Source organism: Saccoglossus kowalevskii, chromosome 5 (assembly GCF_978046115.1).
Source record: "Saccoglossus kowalevskii chromosome 5, keSacKowa6.1, whole genome shotgun sequence".
Classification (NCBI taxonomy): Eukaryota; Metazoa; Hemichordata; class Enteropneusta; family Harrimaniidae; genus Saccoglossus; species Saccoglossus kowalevskii.
Window position 1 is genome coordinate 6,777,846 of NC_140645.1, and position 26,337 is coordinate 6,804,182.

Consider the following 26,337-nt stretch of genomic DNA (forward strand, 5'->3'; position numbering starts at 1 on the left):
AAATCGAGTATTTTTGCCGTTCTGTAACCAGATCTTGGTCATGTATGGATAAATGTTGTTCAAACTTTGTACATACAGTATAATCAGACTTTGTGTTTTAGATCGTAACGAAAATGGCCGACTGGTGGCCATTTTATTTCGATTAATTGTGTCTCAGAACCATACATTCTTAAACCGAGCATGTTTAAATTCAATACATACATGTATATGGTACATCATGTCATGCATACATGTATGTACATGAATTGTTTCACAATAGAATTCATGATTTTGAACATGAGGTGATTTGTTTACTTTTGTATTTATCAGTACTTAGTGAAAAATATTCTAAAATTTGAGTGAAATAGTTGATATTAACACTTACTAATGGAAGTACCTATATAAAAACTTTAAAAGAGCTTACAGGTGACCATGACATTAAAATGCAATTTGCTACCCCAATTCCCATATCACATGTTGTCAATCGTTTCCTAGCGTATGGAATTTGTCCCCATTTGGGGAACATGATTTGTGTAAGTACGTTCATTCTTGTGCATCAAAACAGGTTAACAACCTTACCACTACCAGTCTTTCTTATCCAAATTTGTCTTCACTTATTTTCCTATATTATTCAATATTTCTGGAAATGAACCCTAATTTTGAAGTCAACAGACAAATTTTTAATCAATTTCCAGTTTTTACTCAAAAAAATTTAGCTATTTTTGGTGATGAGAAGGTTACATGTAAACACTCGTGCATTTTCCAACCTTCTAGATAAATTTCCATCCCTCATAAAATTCAACGTGCTCTTTGCCTAGTTTTCAAACGGTTCTCACTCAAATAATATAAAGTCTCATCTCGGTACCCTCTACATCTATCCAATTAGTTACATTGTAACAAGTTGCTACTCCAATCAGATAAACTAATGAAATCAACCACAAATCTTGACCGTAAAAATCAGTCTACCAATTACAAACCACCGCACAATCAATTTAAATTTGCCGGTTTTTCAAGTGGTCTCTTGATTATTGTAGATTGTAGTTGGGCCTGGTGCATTGTGGGTAATATTCTTGTTAAAGAATTTTTTTATTTTTGTTCAGTGCATTGATTACTTTGGTTTTAAAAGATACCGTACCACTAAATATTGTGTGAAAGCTTGTCTAAACTGGACAATGTGCCTTACTTCAGAGATATGTTGTTGTTGTTTTTTCCCTGTACTATAGTTAGTTGCATTATTTTTATTTTTGATAGTTTGTAAAAATAAATTTGTTCCAGTACTCCACAGTATTTTAGATTAAAATTAGTAATGAAATAAAACAAGATAATAAATATGATCCTAACTAATTTAACAAATATCATATTTGCTCCATTAGAAGTGCATTTCCAAATATCATATTCTGTTTTCACGGTCTGAATAAATTTAAGTGTTTCATTTCCGGCATATATTCAGATTTTATGCAAAAAATGTACATTACATACGTTGTGTGTGTAACATGGGTCCCATTTACTGTATCGTGACTCTTAACATTTTTACCACCCGTTCCCTCTTTTCATCACAAATTCACAAAATAATCCCTTGGATGGTCTGCACATTTCTTTAGAAGATTGGGACAAAAATAGCCAAATTTGTTGTGTAAAAACTGAAAATTGACTCAAATTTTGTCTGTTTGCTCCAGAATTAGGGTTTATTTTCAGAAATATTGAATATAAGAAAAAAGTACAAAACAATTTTGGGTGGGAAAAGTCTGGTGTGAAAAGGATATATATATACCGTATTTACCCTATTACAAGTACATCTCAAAAAGAAACACATATCAATCAAAAGTTCTTTTGACTTTATGCGAAATCATTAAAATATTACTTATTTTGACCATAAGAAAATCTCTGTATTTTACGTAAACGTACGCGCTACTGATAAGGCCAACACGGTAGTACTAGAATCGCTTGTGTATGCGTATGGTGCATAATCCCCAGACGGGAAATGAAGACTGATAAGCCTGAAGCAATAAGACCTTTGTGCTGATGGCTATCACGTTTTTAGGAATCAACTCATTTTTTCATTTATATGCTCCGTACAAGTGTTACTTTATCTAATGAAATCTGTGAATTGGAGAGATTAAATCGCAAACTACCAATTTCTGGCAAAATTAAGTCTGAGTAGATGACACCAATATCATGGATTTCCCGCTGGAGAAGTTGATGACTTTTGGGAAACCATTCACACGAATTGACTCCTTGATTATTGCATTTTTGACCTAGACAAAATAAATAAATTGTGTGGTTCTAATAGCATGAACTTTAAAAACAGGTATTAAAGGTAGGTTGGATTGAAATTTGCTTTCTTTTCTTTCTTCATCAGACTCCGTCACAAAAGGAAGCTTCCATATCTATTCGTCCTGTTGCCCGTACTCTCTCTTGCATGCCCAGATGAAATTCATTGAAATTACTTAAACAGACAATGTATTCTAGCCGACAGGTGCTTGTGAAGTTCTATCTTGATTTGTGACATGAAGTGTTTTTTGTTTCAAAAATGATGATTTTTGGTCTAAAACATTTTTTTCTCTGCTGTATGAAAATGCATGGAGCATTTTGTTCAAAATTTGTACACTACAAATTATTGAAATTTATCAGTGCTTTGATCTTATTTTCACAAATCATACAACTTATCATATTTTATGAACTCAGTTTATATACAAATTTTTAGAATCCATCAGTTTCATTAGTAATTGATCATCCTATTCATACTCTGCCATGAGTGCTTGACCCAGTTTTCACAAATCATCAGTTTATTTAACAGCATACACACAGTAAGCATTTAAAACGATTATAAAATCTTGTTATTAAAAATAAAATTGACATACATGAAATCATAAAATACACAGAAAATTGCAGAAATAGAGTAAATAAGGACAACATTTCCCAACTGCATTTATTTAAACTTTGTTGGGATTTTTGATGATTTGATGTGTGAAATTCCAGGGAAGTCTGTTCCATGAAGAAAACCAGTGAGAAATTATTTCAGTGCCACGAAAGTTATAAATACGTCTGTTGATATTTTATTTACTCATTTGTTTGTCTTCATTAATATTTAATCACATGACATAATGATTAATGCTTGATTTAAACGCTTTTGAAATTTATAAATCACTACTATAAGAATTGGAGGTTTTAATTACTTCATAGCTTTACATTAAGGAAGTTGTTCAGGTCAAATCATGATGAAACAAAAACATTCCACAACGAAGATAATGATAAAGATCTTGCCTTTGACTGTTTTTTCACAGACCCTACCCATTTTTGCACCATAAATTCAGACAGTATGTAAACCGTATTGTAATAAAATGTGTGTATTGTTATGAACATTTTTGTTTCTGCATTGTATTATGTGTCGTGAAAATAAAAAGATGGAATATTTCTCCCAGACCGGTGCTGTGAGCAAAAAATCTAATTTGGATAATTTTTCGTGGTTGGGAAGATAGTTACAATTTTAAACTCCCAAAAAATTATTTTTTTTGAGGTGGTATAAGCCCACCCCCTAGTTTTCCTGATTGTACATGTTCAGTACGGTATCACACAATAATGTAAACTTCTCTTTTTAAGTAAATTCATTTCAACAAATGCCCCCAAATTTAACCAAGTTTGTTTAATTCTGATGGTGCTGATTTAAAACATCAATAATGAATCTAAGTTAATGCGTAACATAACATCAGAACTCATTGTTTCCCAGCCACGTTTGTGAACATAAAATCCATTGAAAATTGCTCAAAACATAAAATTAGTGAAAATAAATGATTTTTTATATGCGTAAGAGTAGTTTATTACGTCATTACAGTATATCCACTGATACACCAGAGAATTTACCATAAAGTAATACGTAGGCAAACGTTTAACACAACAACGCGGTAAAGACTGGCGTTAAAATAGTTGCGCATCCTATTTATAGGCTCGGTAGGATACTGAACCCTAGGCGAGAATGTCCCTCATTGGTCGAAAGTTAACATTATAGAAATATGTAATAAAGTGGTGTTTTCTATCACATTCGCACTTGTGTCAACAACATGTCTATTTATAGACAAGGTTTAAAGCAAAAATGGTACATGTATTCAAATATATAAAGTACAGTATTTAAGAAACTTCTATAATACAATAATCAGTGTTTTCAATAATAACAATCAAAATGCTTAACACGACATATACTGTAAAATACATTATTTTCTCTTGGAATTAATTTTCGCTGTTTTCCCTGAAGGAATGGTTCAGTGAAAATAAAATCCAGTGAATATACCTTTTTTTTTCTATACTTGTATTTTACATTCATTATGTCAAAAATCAGTGAAAATAAATTCCATACAAAACACCCCAAAAAGTTCTTTTTCAGCGAAAATTAATTCCAGCTAAAATAAAGTCTTCTACAGTAATTCATTACAAATGCATGAAAATAAATATTGTTTTCAGCAAAAATTACAGCTATGCCTCTATTTTGTAATAACCATTGGCAGGGTTAATGACAGTCATTAAAGTCAATGTATTAAGCAAATCTTCTGCCACTGCATACACCCAAGATGTTAATAACAGTAATAATCCATCCAAGATGTAGAAAGCTGTTATTAATATTACAAGTGTAAATTCCACTTAACCTGGATATGCATTCTCACCATGGCAACAAGAATCTTTATAAATCTCTATAACCTCAATTAGTAACATACTTACTACATAGTATAAAGTATTTTGAGTGTAATTCAATTAATTTATTTATAAGCTAGTGTGTTTAGATCCCACTTGTGTCTAACTATGAGTGTCTAACTTCCCCTTTGTCAATAACATACGTTTGTACTACATTCAATTCAAGATTGCATTTGTCTCTTGTGTAACATTATTTTTTTTTTTTTTGAGGGCAAAGTGAAAACTTACTATGTTACCCATGTTAACCTTTCGACCACAAGACTTTCTAATATTCTAATATTTGGAAATGAACCCTAATTTTGCAGCCAACAGACAAAATTTAATTCAATTTTCAGTTTTTACTTAAAAACAAATTTGGCTATTTTTGTTCCAATCTTCAGTTGGAAAGTGCTGACTATACAGTACTATTGTGTGAATTTGTGATGAAAAAAAGAGGGAACTGGTGGTGAAAAGGTTAAACAAGTTTATTAATTTGCCTATTAAAATTACAGGACTCAAAACAATTCAATATTTTTATGATTCAGTTTACAAGAAATACAATTTTTGATTTATAGTCACTGCTATTGTGATGTGTTTCTAGTAGAACTAACATGGTACATCTAGCTACCTACATGTATTCTGATTATAAATGATGTTCGGTTCTACCGTCTAGGACGACTATTTGTGTTCGCTCTAGGATACTATCAATTGTTTACTTTTCTAGCCATGAACATTTTATTCTCAATCTAAGAGTATGTTACATCGACTCTCACAAAAATGATCAAATCACAAGCCAATAATCTCGAGAACCATTGACCATTTTCTTGCATTTAAAATATTGGTAGAATCATCAGCAAAATTTCAGTAGCACACCCACCAATATTAGTTATAGTTACGCCCTGCAATAATCTATAATGACTATGTCATTTTTTTTTTTTGGAGGGCTTTCTGGCATTTATATAATATATATTCATAATATATTTTTGTTGTAATCCATCAACATACTTTCTAATGCGCTGTAACCATGACAACATACAAATGCATCTAAGTATTTCTATTATAATAGTTTTTTTGAAAAGAAAATTATGACTTTTAACCAATGGGTCAAAGATCAAATAAATAGATGTTTTGTAATTCATATAATTTTGCTTTCTTGAAATAATACAGGAAATTATCAATGTTGTTTATTAATTCAAATAATTGTTACCTATTATTTGTAATTTTGTTTTTTTCGTTTCTAACTATAATCTGAACTTCATTTTTGGTTGAGATACAATGTAATGAATTTTACTGAAGTGTTTGTAACTGCATCCCTCCATCATTTCCAATCCATTTAAGCGGTTACCATGGTTGCCTACATCTAGGTCAGGTTGCCATGGAAACAGGCAGCTGTATCAATTAACTGAGAACAAATGTGAAAAACTAGTCTAAGAACATCTTATTTTCATCCACTCTTCAACGATTTAAGACCTGGCAACAGATGTCACTGTTTAGTTGCTAGGAAACCAGTTTCAGTTATTCTGCATCAGTATATGATAGTGGGAATGTGATAGTGCATGGTGTACATTTCATGTCTGTCCATTGACAGGTATCACTGCTTAGTAAGTTCCATCCTGTGTGTATATTTCTAAGGATCTTCACACAGAGTATACTTTGTATGTAAGTTGAGTTCTTGGCAGGATGTGAAGATGTTATCTCTGCCTGCTGCTGCTTTCATCCTGATTGCTTTGGGATGTTTCACAGTACGAGGAATCTTGCCTCTAATATTCAGATATTTGGATTGCAGCTAAACTTGATATTTAAAGATTAATTTCACAAGATTTGTTTAGTAGGCTATGCCTGTCATTACCCACAATCCTTGGTACATTGTATAGTGGTAAACACACAGTAGTCTATATAGAATGTTTAGTTTTGATGTCCCTGAATTTGGTGTCAGATTCATATTCTTAAAATCAATCAATAAATATGAAACTCATTTTTTTTACTTCAGATGTCCCTGAATTTTGTGTCAAATTCATATTTATATCACTCAATAAATAAATAAATAAAACTATTTTGTTCAGCAGAAGTGTTCTTAAAACCTGTGTGATATTGATGTTGGAATGATTGATTCTCCCATTCAGCGTTTCAGCACCTGTGTAATTCAATTTCATAAAATTAAATTTATAGTGCTGTGAGATTTGTGGGTAATTTATAGTGCTGTGAGATTTGTGGGTAATTTATAGTGATGTGAGAATTATGGGTAATTTATAGTGATGTGAGAATTATGGGTAATTTATAGTGTTATATATTTGTTGCCATTTGGACTGAATGTTTTCAAAACTGTAAAAAGATGAAGTGCACCCTCTTGTGATGGTAAATAGAGATGGATGTCAATCTTGATTTCTCTGTAGTATTTTAAAAGGAAAAAAATCGTTCAGCCCATAGTGAATATAAAAAATTATATTGGTCAGATATTTATAGAAACAAAATGTGTAGTAGTATTATTAAAATGTATGAATAATTGAATTTTAACTGTCATTCAAGTATGTTTTAAGTAAGTTACGAGAAAGAAATACTGCCCTCTATTTGGAGTATGCCCTCTTGTGTTCATTTCAGAACAGGATGCTTTTATTGAAATAAAATTCATTATTTATTCTCAAATGTTAGATAATTGTTTTTTGCGTTTATCGATTACATCATTTTTGCTTTTAACTAATTGGCCACTAAAAATGTGTTTGCCTGAGTAGTTGAGACGACCATCTTGCGTCATTAAATTCCTTCACACAATGGTTAAAGAGAGGCTTAAAGTCTTAGCTCACCTACCCACTTTTCATTTCTGTCTTGTCGGTTTTGCCGACTTTTCAAGAAGAAAAAAGAAGTATAATGTGACTAACATTCAGCCCTGGGCACTGAGTGGAAGCTTTGTATAAGACCACTATTCAGTAAAATTGTTACATTCTTTTATGAATATGCCCTACAATGTACACATATGTCAGTGGTTCTATATTCTGGTTTTCAAATAACTATATATTAGATTGGCATTTGAAAAGATTTTTATTTCCAAAATAAAATTGATATTATTTCTGCTGAGATTGTGTGGTTCCCGGTGGAGGCAATTTTACTTGTGTTTCATCCCTTTCTGGTTAATACCAAGAGAAAAAAAAAGTGTTTTTTCTATAACCCATCCTTTTTTGGTCATATTTGAGACAAGAAAACAAAAATGTAGCATGCTTCGAATGAGATTTTACAGAAATTCAAAACTAAAATTCAAAAATTCAAAATTACGTGATGTAAACAACTTTGTACATGTTTTTGTAACTCTCATATCTGCAGATGTATATGCAAGAAAAAAAAATGAAACACAGTTTATAATTGCTAAAAAATATATATAAAAAAAATTGCTATCTACTCTGTTTTTGAAAAGCATGTTATAAAACATATTTTTGTTTTTCCTAATGATAATTTCAAAATTAAATTGAAAACATCAGTAGTCTGTACCATTTCTCGCAGATAAACAGGGTGATTTTTTCAAACTTTGTATCATGATCTTGCATATTCAGATGCACGTCATATTTTTTTGAGATTTGAAAAAAATGGCTGGCTGATTTTGTTTTATTCATGTCCATGCCTATCTTTCACTAATCTCACACTAATAGATTGCCTGATTCAGCTCAAAGCTCACACATAAGTAGGTTTTTCTATTTTGTCTAAAATTACGTCTGTATTATGTCCAGAATTATTGCAAATGAAATGGGCTAAATCATGGGATACAAATGCACGTTATATTAGCAACTGTTTTTCAGATTTGATTTCATGATTTCATTCAATCTCTTCGTACAATGATTCCACATTTTGGATTTTGTTTGCACATTGTATTTTTCAGTGATTCAACCAAATTTGTTTATTCATTACAGTACATTAATTGCCAGTAATGACTGATGACATCACAACACGATTTGGCCAACTGTACACACACACTTCCTTTTTTTTTGGGGGGGGGGGATCACATAGGTGGTAGTAGCTGTGTTTATGTTGGTTGGGTTATGTTGGGAGGGGGGGGGGTTGAAATGCTTCATTCTTTGATATTTAAACTTGCTTCCAAAGCAAGAGTCCATTAATGACATCATCATTGTAACCATATTCGGGCAGCTCATATTGTTCATCTTTCAGCTAATGAAAGTAACACAACCATGTCTGGGCTCTTATTTTTTGTTTTGATCAATGCTTTTTGCTCCAAGGTGGCGGGTGGTTGTTAAAAGATGAAACAAACCACATTTGAATATTAAAGTATGTGTGGTAAAGTAATGTGATGCCTGGAGATGTGAAACCTTTTCTTTTACAATCCCTACCTCAAGGGTTATGATATGTAACAAACTGGCAACCTTGTCTTATGTTGAGAAGACGGATCAAATCTTGTGAACTGTTTCAAGTTTTTAACGGTGACGCTAAGACTGATCTGCTTCGTTGGAAAACGATATTTTTATTTTCTGAGTGGAAGTGATTTATTTTCATTTTTAATCCTCCTGATTTGAGACATGTAGGACCATACAATGCATTGCATATCAATATGTAAGTAGTGGACATAAGTGTCTTTGATATATTTACTGGACACTTTTCTATAATTGCTCATCAGCAAATCATGAAGGTATACATAACAATATTGACATGATCTTACTATGTACCTCATTGGCCAGTGTAGATGTCATGTACGTATTCAGTGTATATACCAGTACTGTAAACCAATTTTATATTGTGGGAGAATTTTCATGAATCGATGAGAATTGTAGAATTTTGTAAAAATTTCTCTGCTATTCTAGGATTCAGAGTGTCTTTCATGTAATTTTTGTCTTCAGGAATATCATAAAATCCTGAATTCATGTAATGAAAATTATAAAGTTTACAGTAGATAATATTGTGACTGTGTATGTCATTGGCTTGTGTGGAAAGCAGGCATTTTATCAATGTATATAGATAATGTTGTTTTGATTACTACATCCTGAGTCGGCCATATTATATTGGCCAAAGCTTTTACTAACTTTAGGCGTACAACATTTAGAGACGATTTTGTTTCTGACCAATCAGGCCTGGATATAACTCCATGAAAGCTACTTGGACCTGAAACATTGTCATACATACTAGTATGTAGTCGTTAGTTACTGTGTCTAGTATCGAGGAGATTGTGATTTTGATCTTTGTGGTTAGCTGCACACTCTGCAATGATGATACTTTCTTCCCACTTGTCTTGCAGCAATTCCTGTTATGATAATGGCATCTATTTGAAAGACACAGTGTCCTTTCAATAATCACACTCAAATATTTTGGTGTAGTGAATTTTACAGATGGTTAAACTGTTTAGTTTTTGTTGTGAAAATAAAATCCAGCAAATATAACCTTTTTTTCTATATTTTACATTCAACTCAGTAAACAAAAGTGAAAATATCCCCCCCCCCCCAAAAAAAAAACACACAAACTTTTAAGCGAAAATTAATTCCCAATAAAAAAAGTATTTTACAGTATACCCAACTATTCAAGTCTCACACTAGAAATTCTCATAAATACTACTTATTTTTTTGGTAAGAAAATGCTCAACATGAATTCTTATGGAATTGTACAAAAATGTCTCTTTTTCAAATATACAAAAAGAAATTTCAATCCTGCATTTGTGTCGCCCCTTCAAATCGCCTCAAGTCCGCCCAGTTTTCACTGCTATGCTATGTAACGTCAATTCTTACTGCACATACCTGCAGTGCCAGGGAAGTTTGAAGAACAGATAGCTAACAGCAAAATCGATAGCTACAAAGATCTGTAGGTAATTTCTCAAACATAAAATGCAACTGGGTGTGTTTTTAAATCATGTTTTTCCATTTTTCACAAGTTTTGCACGTGTAGCAACTGGCCAATACAATCACCTGACACAACTTTTCCAGATTATGTTTGTATACATACATGACTTCCTAGGAACCTTTTTGTTAGATTTCTACTGTTGCCTCTCTCAGGACACCCAGAGGCAATGACACAATCTGGATACAAAAAACGAAAAATTAATGACATTTGTCCAACTCAATAATTTTGTTATAATTTTGAAATAAAAAATCATGATGAATTTTTTTGTCCATCATTTTTCTTGTTTCATCTGTTTGTGACATTTTTGTAGGCATATCGAAATACTTTTTATACTAAATGGCCATAGAGGGGGTACTTCCATTGTACATCTGTGGTGAAGCTAAACTTTCATTGTAAGTATTACAACATCAATAAATTTAATTTACACTTTAGACCATATACTCACAATGCAAGACTGATAATGTATTGGTTACATTCGGTATATGATATATCGGTTATATTCAGTATATAATATATCGGTTATATTCGGTATATAATATATCGGTTATATTCAGTATATAATATATCGGTTATATTCGGTATATAATATATCGGTTATATTCGGTATATAATACATTTTGTATATCGGTTATATTCGGTATATTGTATATTGGTTATATTCGGTATATAATATATTGGTTATATTCGGTATATGATATATTGGTTATATTCGGTATATAATACATCTGTTATATTTGGTATATAATATATCGGTTATATTCGGTATATGATATATCGGTTATATTCAGTATATAATATATCAGTTATATTCGGTATATGATATATTGGTTATATTCGGTATATAATATATTGGTTATATTCGGTATATGATATATCGGTTATATTCGGTATATGATATATCGGTTATATTCGGTATATAATATATCGGTTATATTCGGTATATGATATATCTGTTATATTCGATATATGATATATCGGTTATATTTGGTATATGATATATCGGTTATATTTGGTATATAATATATCCGTTATATTCGGTATATAATACATCGGTTATATTCGGTATATAATATATTGGTTATATTCGGTATATGATATATCGGTTATATTCGGTATATGATATATCTGTTATATTCGATATATGATATATCGGTTATATTTGGTATATGATATATCGGTTATATTTGGTATATAATATATCCGTTATATTCGGTATATAATACATCGGTTATATTCGGTATACGATATATCGGTTGTATTCGGTATATAATATATCGGTTTTATTTATAATATATCAGTTATATTCGGTATATATAACATCGGTTATATTTGGTATATAATACATCGGTTATATTCGGTATATGATATATCAGTTATATCCGGTATATAATATATCGGTTATATTCGGTATATAATATATCGGTTATATTCGGTATCTAATATATCGGTTATATTCGGTATATAATATATCGGTTATATTCCGTATATGATATATCGGTTATATTCCGTATATGATGTATCGGTTATATTCGGTATATGATATATTGGTTGTATTCGGTATATAATATATCGGTTATATTCCGTATATGATATATCGGTTATATTCGGTATATAATATATTGGTTGTATTCCGTATATGATATATCGGTTATATTCGATATATAATATATCGGTTGTATTCGGTATATGATATATCGGTTATAATCGGTATATGATATATCGGTTATATTCGGTATATAATATATCGATTTTATATTCCATGTACCGGTACAATATATCGATTTTAAATATATATATTAAATTTGTTAGTGTGCATCCTTATTTAATATATTATTTAATAAGACAACTATTGCATTAAAAGACAGTTGCATGGTATATACATTAAAGCCAAACTTCGGGTGTGTAGATTATAGATGATTTTCAAGTTAAGCTTAGACAAATGACTTTTAGTTTATTTTACATTACAGAGTACATTTATCATTTGGCAAAAATGGATTTACATGTACATGTATGTGCAATATTCTGTATAATTTGAGATGGGGGCATGTACAAAAGATAATACTAATGTATCATATGACAATATATGGTCATGTTACCTTATTTATAAGCATAACTGTAATATCTCTAGTACTGTTGCAGATAAGAACATGCAATCAATACTATAATGATGTTGTCTGACGTGATAAATTATCAAAATTCGATTTCTCATATACATGTATTTATATCGCAGATACTGGGAACACACAGGATCACTGCTTTTGTAATACTGTATTTGCTCTAATAGAAGCATGTGCTTAACTAAATGTAAATGACGAATCCATGGTCAAAGTAAAACTTATTTCAATGATTTGAAGATCTGTTTCAAATGTAATCAATACTGTATTCTTTATTCGTAATTCATGTCAAATGCTCTTAGCTCGCAGGAGTTGTTTTAAAGTGTCTGTGAAATGCATGCACGCATCTTATGGAAATAGAAAGCTAATATGAATTATAGTATGAAATTAACACATGTTGGAAGTTTGGGCAGCATTACAATAATTATTTAGTCTCAAAATGGTATCTTTTCTATTGCTGGTTTGACATAAGATCTAACCATCGTGACCAGGTTAGATAACGATACTGGTGCTACAGCCACAGCGTGTACTTGCGTAACACTGTTGTCATAGCGATAGGTAATCTCCAATAGGACTCTCTAATCTTCAAAGAAATACAATGTAACTATGTCCATATTTTTGGGGGAGGGCATGCCTTACTATACAGTTTTCTTATTTGTCTATGTTAAACAGTTCAAACAGTCACAAATCTATAAAGACTATGATACACATCTCTCAGGCACTTTAAGGTTTCTTTGATTATGTTTATTGGCTTGACCAGCAATAGAGTTCAATAACGGCAATATATTGGCTGTATTTGGTATATAATATAGTTATATCCGTTGTACAATATATTGGTTATATCCGTTACATAATATATCTGTTATATCCATTGTACAATATACTGTACTATTTGTAGGTTTCATTATTATGTGATATTTTTGTCAGAGTACATCATCAATTCATCATCATTTATTGTAGCCAGTTATTGTAACCAGATATACAGAATATCATGTGGACTATTACTTTACTGTCAAATTAATAGGTGTCTAAAGTATTGACGTATCAGGTGACCTTTCTGTCACCAAAAATGTTGACATTGTTTACTTTGTATACATAGCGATTACAAAATAAACAAGCAATGTTTACTGCCGTACTTGTCACATGTTTACTCAGCTTCCTTAATGTTCCATTTCAAGTAGACATGGAGTGTAGCACTTAATAGTCTATTTGGTTTCTATGGTAACACAATGTCATAAGCTGCTTCAAATCTGTCGCTCGCTGCTACTGCTCACCATTGCATTGTGGGATACCTTCATTTTTGAGTCAGCTACCTTAATTTCGTGATATATAAAAGAATTTGTTTATTATGACTTTAATCGAATATAGTTTGATCTTTGCAGATTTTGTGGTTTGTGAAACATTCTCAAATTCATTCAAACTCTTATAGAAAGATCTCCAAATAAAATGACACTTGCAGCTCTGCTTTCATCACCTTTAATCAACTGTTTCCCTTAAGGTAGAGATGCAGGTTCTAGGGCACTTGGGAGTGAAATTTTTTTTTTTTTGCTTTTTATTATCCAAAAAGTCTTGGCTATAGACTGTTGAAATTTTGTAGAATTGTGAATAGTGGAACATACTCAAAAAACGATTTTAAAATATAGATAACAGGTACAAAATTATCTCTTTTGAATGCTTAGCAAGATTTAGCAAGGCTGTACATAAATAATAAAAAAAAACATGGTGAAAAAAAGAAATGACGGGATCTCCATATTATGCACTATATTTAACTTTTAACAAAACGATAATACATTAAAATTTGAAACTGTTACAGCCATTTATTTATGAGCATTAGCAAACTTTTTACTGAGTGAATTGTTATGCAAATTAGCAATTATCTCAGCTTCTTTTTAGTGCACGTTCCAGAACTTTAAAAAAAAATAGCTCCTAGACGCTTTGACCTTTTGTTTTAAAATTTTCACAAATGATTGACAATGTGTTTATCTTCAAATCGCCGTTGGGGCATTGTTTTTAGTTGAATAGTACAGACAACTAGCCTGGGTGTTAATTTATGCATAAACTTGAAGTAGTGAAATTTGAGCTGCTGCCCTACAAAATTGACAACTGGTAGACAGTTTTCAAGACGGCACTTTCTTTATAGTAAACAGATGTACCCATAAACCAATTTTGACAGGAAACAGAAGCATGGTTTAGAAGCTAATTTTTTTAAAATCACTTTTGACCAAAAAAGCACATTTTTGTGCATATTTCAAACTACAGTGTCCATAAAAATACAATACTAACAAAACTTTAAAATTCATACAATAAGCTTTCCGAAAATATATAGTTTTGTGGTCATCTTGGTTTCCTAATTAACTAATTAAAATACCTGTCAGGCAAACTGCATCTCTACCTTAAATGGTATTTCAGAATATTACCTCCAGAGGGCAGTATTTAATAATTATTGAAGTACCTCCTATGACTTCATACTATGCAGAAATGTGTTAACAACCAAAAGCTTAAACAGCCTCAATGAAGAGATTATTTCAGCTAGCATTCTCTTCTAAATTATATTTATGAGTTATATTTGTCGAATATTTAATTTTTGACCAATATAATAGTATAAATTGCTATATTTTTGTTAATTTTAAGTTTGAAAGGCTTTATGACTTAGAGGGTATTTTGAAAACAAAGAAATCATCTTCAGTGTATGAAATCGTTCATCCCTCACTGGGATGAATACTATGGAATATTTCACTAGAAATCTGTTGAAATATTAATATTACAATTATATTGTTATTGAAATGAACAATAGCATGAAATAATTGTGCATATAACAGTACGGAAGAGTGAATCATATCTGTCATTGTGAGTTAGTGTCACGTGATGAATTGGCTTATTGTCTTTGTAACGATAGATCAGTTTTCAAAGTTATCCTAAAATCCTGGTTCATCATTTTTAGTGACTGGAATTTCCTGTCTTCATTTATCAAATGGTCCATTATCTGTTCACAGCGGGATCAAATGTGAAATGGAACATAAAAACAGAACAAACAAATGTCATTGTAACATCAAAACTTGTGTGGGATTCAACAAACACAAAATTATTTTGTTGGTATTACCACACTTAATAATGTGCTATGCACATTTGATGGTGGCCTATTTTGATGAAGTAAATGCATGTCAATGCAATATTCTACTCTTGAACCTCAGCATTTTGAAATAAAAAATAAAAATTTCAAATTCCCAATCAAATCATTTGATTTTTGCAGCAAACGTTTGATCTGTGCTTTTTACACATATTGTGAGATCTTGTAATGTAAATTGTATTGAACTTGATGTAATGTAAATTGTATTGAACTTGATGTAATGTAAATTGTATTGAACTTGATGTAATGTAAATTGTATTGAACTTGATGTAATGTAAATTGTATTGAACTTGATGTAATGTAAATTGTATTGAACTTGATGTAATTCAGAAGACTGTAAACAAATTATTTTCACTGACAATTAATTTCACTATTTTATGTATTGAACATATTTTTTTTTTAATTTCACAAATTTGTCAAGAAAGCAATGAGTTTTATTGTTATTTAACATGTTCAAGTAGCGGATAAAGCAGATTTTACTTATCAGCGAAAATAGCGAAATTAAAATTGAAATAAATAATTAATGCATTTATAAGTAAGCAATGTGAGACTTTTACGCAGTATAATTATTTACCTATGACTGATGCATTACCAGTAAATTAGTAGGTTTGTTAAGAATAATTTTTATAACATTTAGTTTGAAGCAATTTTTTGTTTACCTTGTTTAGTCTTGAATTTAATTATTTGAAAAATAACCAAATGTCTGCTGCATCTGTTACTAGGATACGATCGTAAAACAAACAGAAAAAGAATCTGAAAAAAGAGTTTTTTCTTCTTAATGAAATGCTGTTAACATAATTTATTGGATTTGAGTAAAATCAGAATTCTGTTGAAATACTGGGAAATACTTTATTTTAGCCGGAATTAATTTTCGCTGAAAACGCTTTTTGGGTGTTTGTGTGGAATTTATTTTCACTGATTTTTGATGAGTTGAATGTGAGACATAGGACAAAAAGTATATTCGCTGAATTCAATTTTCACTGAAGCATCCCTTCATTTTCATTTTAGTGATTTTTCCCATCCCATCTCACTAGTGTATACATTTTTGCGTGAGTGACATTGATTTCTTTAGATACGAACATTGATGCCATAACTTTCTTTGAGAGGGAATACTGATAATTACTGAACCTGTAGGTTGTAAATAATTGTGAGAGTATGTTCCCAACATAAAATAAGTACGACATCAAATGCTCAGTACATGGGTAGACGCTTGTTTGTAAACGACATGCAATGGCCGTCGGCTGCATGCGCTGTTGACACCTCCCCTCACTTTAAATATATTTTGCTGATGCAGTTGCACGTTTAATACGTGGTATTGCTTTAAGTATTAGTAGTGATTCTTGCAATACCTCATATTATCTTCAGTATTAGCTGCTAATAATCTCCAAATATCTCAACACATATATATAACAATGTCTATTTATGTATTTCAGATAATTTGTAACATCCTCTGTATGCACAATTACTTAGAATTCTGATGACAAAACGCTGACAATAAAGTGATAATAAGGTGAGTTAACGCTTTAGTCTACTGTAAAATGCTTTATTTTCGCTTGGAATTAATTTTCGCTGAAGGAATGATTCAGTGAAAATAAAATCCAGTAAATAATCATTTTTTTCTATATATTACATTCAACTTCTCAAAAATCCGTGAAAATAAATTCAATACAAAACATCCAAAATGTCTTTTCAGCAAAAATTAATTCCAGCTAAAATAAAGTATTTTACAGTATGCATTAATGTGATATATTATTGTATTACACACTTGGTGAAATGACGTGTATATTCATATAAATAAATGGTATCATTACTTGGGACAGACTGTGTGTATTAATTAATTTAAGTAGGTACAATATTTTTTTTTTGTTAGAAGCACATCTTCAATTTAATAAAACAAAAATTGTATATATTGTAGACTGGATTATTATGGAAATAGATACACCTCAGTGCATGTATTCGCTAACAAATATAGTTTTGAGTCATATTTCCTTTACACATTTCTTTTATGTTATTCTGTAAATTTAATATAATAAAGTAATAAAATATAAAATTATATGATAATTATAATACAATGCGTTTTGTCCACTTGTGCTGTCACATGTGGTTTCATGAACGTGGACATTTTACTACAAAATATCGTCACCAGTATCGCTACATATCTCCCTAGTGTACCATTTGAAGCAACTAACTTAACTCAATAATGACTCTCAATCTCCTCTTCCTGAGGGAGAACCAAAATCACAAATTTCTAAGAATCAAATTTCACTTTTTTTAGTCCCACTGTTTTTTAGATTGCTTTGTTTTGTGTTATTGTAATCCTTGCTCTGCTAATTTTTCATTCTAATGTCCATCAAGAATCGCCCTCGGGTTAAAACCCAATCTCCTGCCCGTGTAGTTTAACGTACGAATTTCTCGGATGAGTAACTTTGCAAATAAATGTCGCCATGACAGCAACAAGCATTTTACTGAGAATTGAACTGTATATTTGTAGTGTTCACATGGATAGTGAAATCTATTTATTTAGCATCAACAATTATTTGTTTTTTTACCCCATTTATTAACAAAAACAATATAAAAATACAAACTACAACTCGAGAAAGTTAAAAATAAATCTTTAAAATTATTTTTTTAACAATTATTTTTTTTTTACTTTATTCATATACATTTTCATGTAATTTACAATGACTTTGTTTTATTATCTGTGATTCATATAACTCATTATTCCATTGTGTAATCTGATTTGTCTGGTATCTCCATGATTATCTAGTATTCAGTAGTCCCATTCTTATCTTTTGTCTTTTCCCATTGTCTGTGGTAATACTAATCATCATCCATTACCCATTGTCTTATCCTTTTGTTATCCATTGTGTTTTTCTATTGACAGTGGTATTCTTGTTTTCCCCATTGTCTTTTCAAATATCTTTTGGTCTTTTCTTTTGTCTTATATTCTCTCATCTATTGTTATCTATTATTTTTCAATTATTTCTGGACTTCCATCATTGTCTCTCGTTGTCTTCTTTTATTATACCGAAAAGAACCAATCGAGCGGAACGAGTCTGGAGGGTGTTATCAGACTTTTGACATCCATTCATCATTTCAGACTTGATTGATGATTGGTGTTGATGTGCGCTGTAGTGCGTTTCACCAGGTGCTGTCTGTTTTCGCAATACTTCCACATTTTGTCCATTAACAGTATTTCATAGTAAGGTGTGAGGAATGAGAGATTTGCAGCGACAGAGTTTGAAAGTATATGTAGCTTAATTCCAAATGTAATTATTAGAATTATTTCAAAATCCGAATCTAGTTACTGTATTGCAATGGTAAAAGTGAGTTGCAATACGACAAACATCTGAGATCAGAGTTTGAATTGTTGTGTATCATAATTCACTGGCATTTTTGGTTTGTATTTCAAAATGGAGTACAATCTAAATATCTGAGATCTGACCAATAAAATGGTTCTTTGTATTATGTAATCAGAGTTCTGTCAGATCTTTGTTGTGCAGAGAAACAATGCTAATATAGTTTTACATTTTTACAATTACCATACAAATATAATAGTATTCATAAGCTTATTTATATGTAAATTAGGTACGCTATAAAGTTTGGCTGGGAGAGTCGTTCTTTGTTTCTCAATCCTTTTATCTTATTTTTTGTGGATTCATTCCTATGGGTCACTGAAGAACACATTCGGGTATTTGTCATCATTGTGTCTACTTGGAAAAAAGGAAACAACAGTAATACAGCGTTAATTAACTTGCCAACAGAGTACAGTGGTATAAAATAACAAAACGTGCTAACAGTGTACAATGTAATCAGACATGCTAACAAAGTATAATGTAATCAAACATGCTAACAGTGTACAATGTAATCAAACATGCTAACAGGGTACAATGTAATCAAACATGCTAACAGAGTACAATGTTACACAACATGCTAACAGGGTACATTGTAATCAAACATGCTAACAGAGTACAATGTAATCAAACATGCTAACAGAGTACAATGTAATCAAACATGCTAACAGAGTACAATTTAATCAAACATGCTAACAGAGTACAATGTTACACAACATGCTAACAGAGTACAATGTAATCAAACATGCTAACAGAGTACAATGTAATCAAACATGCTAACAGAGTACAATGTAATCAAACATGCTAACAGAGTACAATGTAATCAAACATGCTAACAAAGTATAATGTAATCAAACATGCTAACAAAGTACAATGTTACATAACATGCTAACAGTACAATGTAATCAAACGTGCTAACAGAGTACAATGCAACAAAACATGCTAACAGAGTACAATGTAATCAAACATGCTAACAGAGTACAATGTAACAAAACATGCTAACAGAGTACAATGTAATCAAACATGCTAACAGAGTACAATGTAATCAAACATGCTAACAGAGTACAATGTAATCAAACATGCTAACAGAGTACAATGTAATCAAACATGCTAACAAAGTATAATGTAATCAAACATGCTAACAAAGTACAATGTTACATAACATGCTAACAGTACAATGTAATCAAACGTGCTAACAGAGTACAATGCAACAAAACATGCTAACAGAGTACAATGTAATCAAACATACTAACAGAGTACAATGTAATCAAACATGCTAACAGAGTACAATGTAATCAAACATGCTAACAAAGTATAATGTAATCAAACATGCTAACAGAGTACAATGTAATCAAACATGCTAATAGAGTACAATGTAATCAAACATGCTAACAGAGTACAATGTAATCAAACATGCTAACAGAGTACAATGTAATCAAACATGCTAACAGTGCACAATGTAATCAAACATGCTAACAGAGTACAATGTAATCAAACATGCTAACAGAGTACAATGTAATCAAACGTGCTAACAAAGTATAATGTAATCAAACATGCTCACAAAGTACAATGTTACATAACATGCTAACAGAGTACAATGTAACAAAACTACCAAAAAGAGACAGTTTGGGGATATGCACTATTATTTTTATTTTTTTAATTTCAACCCCTTAACTTCTGTGATTACTGTACATAACAGAAAATATTGTTGTAAACGGTGTACTTTTTAGCTCCGCTGTCGACTTTGTCGAGCGGAGCTTATCATATGAGTGATTGTCCATCGTCGTCCGTGTCAATGTTTTACTTTTTTGACTTCTTCTTGAAAACTACAAGCCTGAATGCTTTGATACTTGGTGTATATGTACCTTGGGTAGACCTCTCTTAGGTTTGTTCATTTCATGTTGATATCTTCAATTCTCTAATTTTGGTGAATATTTTTGTCATTTTTGGTAAAAAGTGATATTTTCGACTTCTTGTTAAAAACCAATAGTTCAATTGCTTTGATATTACAGATATAGGTACTACACGTGGGCCTCTCTCAGATTTGTTCATTTTGTAATGATATCTTTAATTCTCTAATTTTGGTGAATATTTTTGTCATTTTTGGTAAAAAGTGATATTTTTGACTTCTTGTAAAAAACCAATAGTCTGATTGCTTTGATATTACATATTTAGATACTACATGTAGACCTTTCTCAGATTTGTTCATTTCGTGATGATATCTTCGATTCTATAATTTTGGTGAATATTTTTGTCATTTTTGGTAAAAAGTGATATTTTTGACTTCTTGTAAAAAACCAATAGTCTGATTGCTTTGATATTACAAATATAGGTACTACATGTGGACCTCTCTCAGATTTGTTCATTTTGTGATGATATCTTCAATTCTCTAATTTTGGTGAATATTTTTGTCATTTTTGGTAAAAAGTGATATTTTCGACTTCTTGTTAAAAACTGCAAGTCCGATTGCTTTGATACTATACATATTGTTCATTTTCTAATGATGTCTTCAGTTCTTTAATTGAAATGTGCATTGCTAACAGCGGAGCTATCTCAGGCTGCTTGTTTAGTTGGAAGAATCACCCCACTTCACTCAAAATGAGTTGTTTTAAAAATTACTTCTTCTTAAAGGTCACTTGTGTAGAATATGAAGTTACCAGTTTAATACTCCCTACAGCAATGAAGTATATCCAACTGTAAGCTCTGGCCTTTTCTTTTAATCTCCCAGTATTTGAAATTAAATTCATATGAGAATGTGAAGCATATTGAATTACAGATTATAGTATCAATGTTTAGCTCAGATTCAATGTCATTTTTAGTTTTAGTTTATCTGTGGTTTAGTATTACTTTGTCGTCATATGACAGTGCAGTGGAAAGTCTTAGTCACCGTTCCTCAACACCCGGTTAAGAAACGCTAGTGTCTAAAGGTGTATGTTATGTATGTTACTAAGTAGTCATATTTCAGTAGTCAATCTAAAGCTACTTACAAGATTGGGCCTGATTGGCTACCCAGCTTTAGCACCTAACAGTCAGACCAATCAGAGAGCAGCTTGTATCAAATACTGCTTTGTATACATGCTTTGACTCAACTGCATCTTAGTTGTGTGAAAAGGGATAAAGTTGAATCGTTGAGAATGAAAAAACCTCCATGCTTTTTATTAAATGGGGTACAACTATTTATCAATCGTCTGGGTTTTGTGTTTTACTACACATCAAGGTTTTTTCACCTTTTTGATTATTAGTATCGTAAAATCTGTGTTAGAAGCGGCATCTCTAATAGAAGTCGCATCCATTCTTTTTGAAAAATTGAGAACCAAAAATTCACCATTTTTCATATGTGTAGATGCTCTAATAGAAGCCGCATCTCCTCTGTTGCATTGTACCATTTTAATAGAAGCCGTGGTTTCTAATACAGATTTTACAGTAATGATATTTTCTGTAATTTTAAAGTATGATAAATTATAAATAATTATATAATTCATCTTAACTTTTTGTTTGTCTGAATTTAACATTATCATGAATAATTAGTATCATGATTTTAGTAATTTGGAAACTAATAATGCTACATTCATAGATGCCATGAAATCTAATGTTCCTAGTAATCCACTATGATTGTTTTGTACCATGCTTCATTAGGGTTATTACCATTGCATGAAGGAAGCAGATGGAAATAAAATAAAATTTTGCATTCTGATTTGTATCATTTCATATCAGTTGTATGTCATATCAGTCATATAATATCAGTAATATCATCTCATATCAGTCATATCATCTCATATCAGTTACATCATCTCATATCAGTCATATCATCTCATATCAGTCGTTTTATCTCATATGAGTTATTACATCTCATATCAGCTATATCATCTCATATCAGTCGTTTCATCTCATATGAGTTATATCATCTCATATCAATCGTATCATCTCATATCAGTCATATCATCTCATATCAGCTATATCATCTCATATCAGTCGTTTCATCTCATATGAGTTATATCATCTTATATCAGTCGTATCATCTCATATCAGTTATATCATCTCATATCAGTCATATCTCATATCAGTCATATCTCATATCAGTCATATCTCATATCAGTTATATCATCTCATATCAGTCGTATATCACCAACATTTGCTTTTTTCTGCTTATCGACTGTAGACTTTCAGTACACCATTGCCTTATATTGACTTAGAGAGTACATGTACATGCAATACATTATGAACATGTTGTGGGTATTTTCATTTGTGAGTTGTGTTGTACATTAATGAAGTTGACATTTGACTGCATCCAACCGTAACCATACGAAATGGCAAATCCCAGTTTGGGAGAAAAACTCTATTTTCATTAATTCTTCAATATTTTCTATTTACATAACAATACCGATAACTATAAAATAGGGCAATAAAGTATAAAAATCCTCAAAATTGCAATTAAGCATATTGAATCTGATATGGTACACAGATGTTTTCTGAGAGTAGAGTAGCATTGTATGCATTAATAAGTATCTACAGATAGAGGTTATGTTGCCTCAAGGCAGAGGAGTCCGCCGTATAATAATTAGAGCCCCAGAGACAAGTTTTGATTTGACTCCCTGTCTTTTGAATAACCTATATCGGGGGGTCAGCTTGTTTTGTGTCTCGGTGCAGACAGTTTGTTTTGTGTCTCTCTGTAGACAGCGTGTTTTCTCTTTAAGTGAGGAAAGTTTGTTTTGTATGTATTAGCCACCATGGCTATGAAAAACAATGTATTAGCTTCCATGGCTAAGAAAAACAATGTATTAGCTTCCATGGCTAAGAAAAACAATTTATTAGCTTCCATGGCTAAGAAAAACAATGTCTTACATGTAGCTTCCATGGCAAAGAAAAACAATTCACCACCATGGCTATGAAAACAATGTATTATCCACTATGGCAAATAAAACAATATATTAGCCAATATGGCAAAGAAAACAATGTCTTAGCTTCCATGGCCAAGAAAAACTATGTATTTGCTTCCATGGCTAAGAAAAACAATTTATTAGCTTCCATGGCTAAGAAAAACAATGTCTTAGCTTCTGTGGCTAAGAAAAAACAATGTATTAGCTTCCATGGCTAAGAAAAACAATGTATTAGCTTCCATGGCTAAGAAAAACAAGTTATTAGCTTCCATGGCTAAGAAAAACTATGTATTTGCTTCCATGGCTAAGAAAAACAATTTATTAGCTTCCATGGCTAAGAAAAACAATGTCTTAGCTTCTGTGGCTAAGAAAAACAATGTATTAGCTTCCATGGCTAAGAAAAACAATGTATTAGCTTCCATGGCTAAGAAAAACAATTTATTAGCTTCCATGGCTAAGAAAAACAATGTCTTAGCTTCCATGGCAAAGAAAAACAATTAGCCACCATGGCTATGAAAACAATGTATTAGCCACTATGGCAAAGAAAACAATATATTAGCCAATATGGCAAAGAAAACAATGTCTTAGCTTCCATGGCCAAGAAAAACTATGTATTAGCTTCCATGGCTAAGAAAAACAATGTATTAGCTTCCATGGCTAAGAAAAACAATTTATTAGCTTCTATGGCTAAGAAAAACAATGTCTTAGCTTCAGTGGCTAAGAAAAACAATGTATTAGCTTCCATGGCTAAGAAAAACAATGTCTTAGCTTCCATGGCTAAGAAAAACAATGTATTAGCCACCATGGCAAAGAAAACAATGTATTAGCCACCATGGCAAAGAAAAACAATATATTAGCCACAATGGCAAAGAAAACAATGTATTAGCCACTATGGCAAAGAAAACGATGTATTAGCCACTATGGCAAAGAAAACAATGTATTAGCCACTATGGCTGCTGGCAAAGAAAACAATGTATTAGCCACTATGGCAAGAAAACAATGTATTAACCACTATGGCAAAGAAAACAATGTATTAGCCAGTATGGCAAAGAAAACAATGTATTAGCCACTATGGCAAAGAAAACGATGTATTAGCCACTATGGCAAAGAAAACAATATATTAGCCACTATGGCAAAGAAAACAATATATTAGCCTCTATGGCAAAGAAAACAATGTATTAGCCACTATGGCAAGAAAACAATGTATTAGCCACTATGGCAAAGAAAACAATGTATTAGCCACTATGGCAAAGAAAACAATGTATTAGCCACTATGGCAAAGAAAACGATGTATTAGCCACTATGGCAAAGAAAACAATATATTAGCCACTATGGCAAAGAAAACAATATATTAGCCTCTATGGCAAAGAAAACAATATATTAGCCACTATGGCAAAGAAAACAATGTATTGGCCACTATGGCAAAGAAAACAATTTATTAGCCACCATGGCAAAGAAAACAATGTATTAGCCACCATGGCAAAGAAAACAATGTATTAGCCACTATGGCAAAGAAAACAATATATTAGCCACCATGGCTAAGAACAACAATGTATTAGCCACCATGGCTATGAAAACAATGTTTTAGCCACCATGGCAAAGAAAACAATGTATTAGCCACTATGGCAAAGAAAACAATATATTAGCCACAATGGCAAAGAAAACAATGTATTGGCCACTATGGCAAAGAAAACAATGTATTGGCCACTATGGCAAAGAAAACAATGTATTAGCCACTATGGCAAAGAAAACAATGTATTAGCCACTATGGCAAAGAAAACAATGTATTAGCCACTATGGCAAAGAAAACAATATATTAGCCACTATGGCAAAGAAAACAATGTATTAGCCACTATGGCAAAGAAAACAATGTATTAGCCACTATGGCAAAGAAAACAATGTATTCGCCACTATGGCAAAGAAAACAATGTATTAGCCACTATGGCAAAGAAAACAATATATTAGCCACTATGGCAAAGAAAACAATGTATTAGCCACTATGGCAAAGAAAACAATGTATTCGCCACTATGGCAAAGAAAACAATGTGTCAGCAACCATTGCTAAGAATGTGGAATTGATGTGAAGCAAAGTTTGTGTTTTTGAATATATGGGTAACATGTTTATTAAAAACTCCCTGAAATCAGACCAAATAATTATTCAGTCCTTAAAACCTGTTCTGATTTTTCCTGTATCAAAGCCATTAGCCACCATTTGGACATTTGTACTTGTCCTGATTTGATGTGATCCCATACTGCCTTTCATGCATATTTTGCGGTAATCACATTGTATCTATATTCATAATTAATTGGTTTGCATTTTGCAATTTACAGAAGTACACACCGCCATAAATGTAGTAACCAAACAAAGAACGCAGATTTGATAATTCTTTCACGAACTA

The 26,337-nt window shown here is 31.4% G+C and overlaps 1 protein-coding gene across 1 annotated transcript in view; it reads left to right on the forward strand.

Annotated features, from left to right (window-relative positions):
* LOC100370092 (cell adhesion molecule-related/down-regulated by oncogenes-like) overlaps nt 1-26,337 on the forward strand; it is a 196,171-nt gene that overhangs the window by 33,054 nt on the left and 136,780 nt on the right. The window contains exon 3 of the mRNA XM_085499096.1: nt 17,142-17,218. The gene's annotated coding sequence lies outside the window, so the exon portion shown is untranslated. The remainder of the gene's footprint in view (nt 1-17,141; nt 17,219-26,337) is intronic.